Below are 2,579 nucleotides of genomic sequence, written 5' to 3'. Positions count from 1 at the left end.
TCGTGAAAACCAAGAAAAATGAGGAAGGCCTTCCTGCCGAAATTTTCCTGGGTGAAAGACGTGCTCATTCTGCACTCGACAAGAGTAACTTGCTGGCAGACCGCTTTAAGCAAGTATTCAACGACACCACCGCCACTAATGATCAAGTTGATCTGGCACTCAGCAATACATCTAGCAATGTCTTCGCATTCAACGTCTTCACTATTACTCCAGAGATGGTTGATTTGGCTATCAACAAGTTGAAGCATTCTAATGTTGGAGGACCAGATAACATCCCAGCATGTATCCTGAAGAAATGCACTGCTGAGCTCATCTTGCCATTAGTAAAACTGTATAATCTGTCCTTGCTTCAGCGCATATTTCCGGACCGGTGGAAATCTTCTTTCATGTTTCCAGTTTTCAAGAAAGGTGACAAGCAGAACGCAGAGAATTACCGAGGGATTACATCGCTCTGTGCTTGCTCCAAAGTACTGGAGATAATCGTCTACGATGCTTTCTTTGGTCACTGCAAAAACTACATATCACCGGACCAGCACGGCTTCTACCCGAAAAGATCGATCTCGACGAACCTTGCTCCTTTCATCTCTCTTTGCCTACGCAATATTGAATCGGGAGCGCAAGTGGACACCATCTACACCGACCTGAAGGCTGCATTTGACCGTGTGGATCACTCCATATTACTAGCGAAGCTTGGAAAACTTGGGGTTTCGTCGAGCTTGGTGCAGTGGTTTAAATCATACTTGACAAATCGCAAACTCTGTGTCAGATTAGGATCAGCTCACTCCGACTGCTTTAATAACAGCTCGGGTATTCCTCAAGGTAGTAACTTGGGACCACTTCTCTTCTCCATTTTCCTGAACGATGTGGGGTTCGTGCTTCCAAATGGATGCCGCACATTCTTCGCAGACGACGTTAAGATTTTCGTAGTAGTACGATGCCTTCTAGATTGTTTGCAGCTGCAGGAATTTATTAATGACTTCAGTGAATGGTGCAGTAGAAACTTCGTCACACTCAGCGTGCACAAATGCAACTTCATCAGTTTCCATCGTAGGCAAAAACCAATATTGTTTGATTATACGATCAACAATGTGTCACTTCAGCACGTGGAAGTTACTCGCGATCTCGGAATATTATTGGACTCCGCTCTATCCTTTAGGCCCCATTACTGTGACATAGTTACGCGAGCGAGCAGGCAACTAGGTTTCATATTCAAGATTGCCGACGAATTTCGTGACCCACTTTGCCTTAAAGCACTGTACTGCTCTCTGGTTCGCTCTCTGTTAGAGTTTGGATCGATCATCTGGTGCCCGTACCAAAGAGTTTGGATATCTCGATTGGAGTCGATCCAGAAGAAATTTGTTCGGTATGCCCTGCGCCATCTGCCTTGGAACGATCCGAACAACCTCCCGCCTTATGAACACCGTTGTCAGCTGCTGGGTATAGACACGCTGGAACACAGGAGGTCGATCGCTCAAGCAGTATTTGTAGCTAAAGTTCTGGTTGGTGAAATTGATTCTCCTGGAATTCTTGCCGAACTACAATTATATGCTCCAGAGAGACCCCTTCGTACTAGGAACATTCTGTATCTCCCAGCTCGAGCAACGAATTACGCACTACATGACCCTGTACGGTATATGTCGTCACGCTTTAATGAGTAGGGTAACCAATATAATTTGGACCCCCATATATTTTGGACCCCCTGTGTCCTATTATCACAACTTACACAGGTTTAATGATGAGATGACGGAAATTTTTAGAATCATTCGCTAAATAAGATCGCTCTGCACGGGCAGCAATCATTTCCTCACTGGAAATATCCTTATTTGCCTTGAAATTATTTTTTGCCAATCTCGTCATCCGTGCGAGTGTCGCATCATGTTTACAAAAAGAGATTGCGGTGCTGAGGAAACTTGTAGATGTAAACAAAAACGTTTATCATTCTAGCGCATTAAATTCGCAAAGTTCGTCTCATCAGCCTTTGTCAATCAAGTAATTAGGATGTGATCAAGCATATTCAAGCGACAAATTCTTCCAAAATAGTTTCAAACGAGTTTAAACACCGGGTGTCCAAAATATATTCTGAAGAGGGTCCAAAATATATTGGGGTGTCCAAAACAGTGAAAACTGAAGCTCCAAAAATCAGTTATTTTCATCAAATTTTCAGCCAGAAATGACCTTGTGGGTATTTTTAACGGACAGTGGAGGCTTTTACGAACATACTAACATCATCATTATGTGTAAATACCCTCTGAATCTGTTTGATGTTGAATTAAATTCAAACCAATGTCCTCTAGGGGTCCAAAATTCAACCGTTACCCTACTACGTAGTGTTCGATTTTAACTGCTCTACCCTAAGCTTCCGACATCGGATTGAACGGCTGCTGCATGAGGAGAATAGACGTCAGCGTTGATTATGATAGTTCGTAAGATATTCTTAGTATTTTAATTATTTGATTATTGTTATTGTGCTTGTGTATTGTGACTACTCATGGTGAGATTTTTTTTTCCTGTTAATGTCAATGTTAGGAGTTTTTTTTTATTATTATTATTTTTATTACTTTTTCATTAAGACATATTGT

Source organism: Aedes albopictus, chromosome 3 (assembly GCF_035046485.1).
Source record: "Aedes albopictus strain Foshan chromosome 3, AalbF5, whole genome shotgun sequence".
Lineage (NCBI taxonomy): Eukaryota > Metazoa > Arthropoda > Insecta > Diptera > Culicidae > Aedes > Aedes albopictus.
This window is presented reverse-complemented; position numbering follows the sequence as displayed.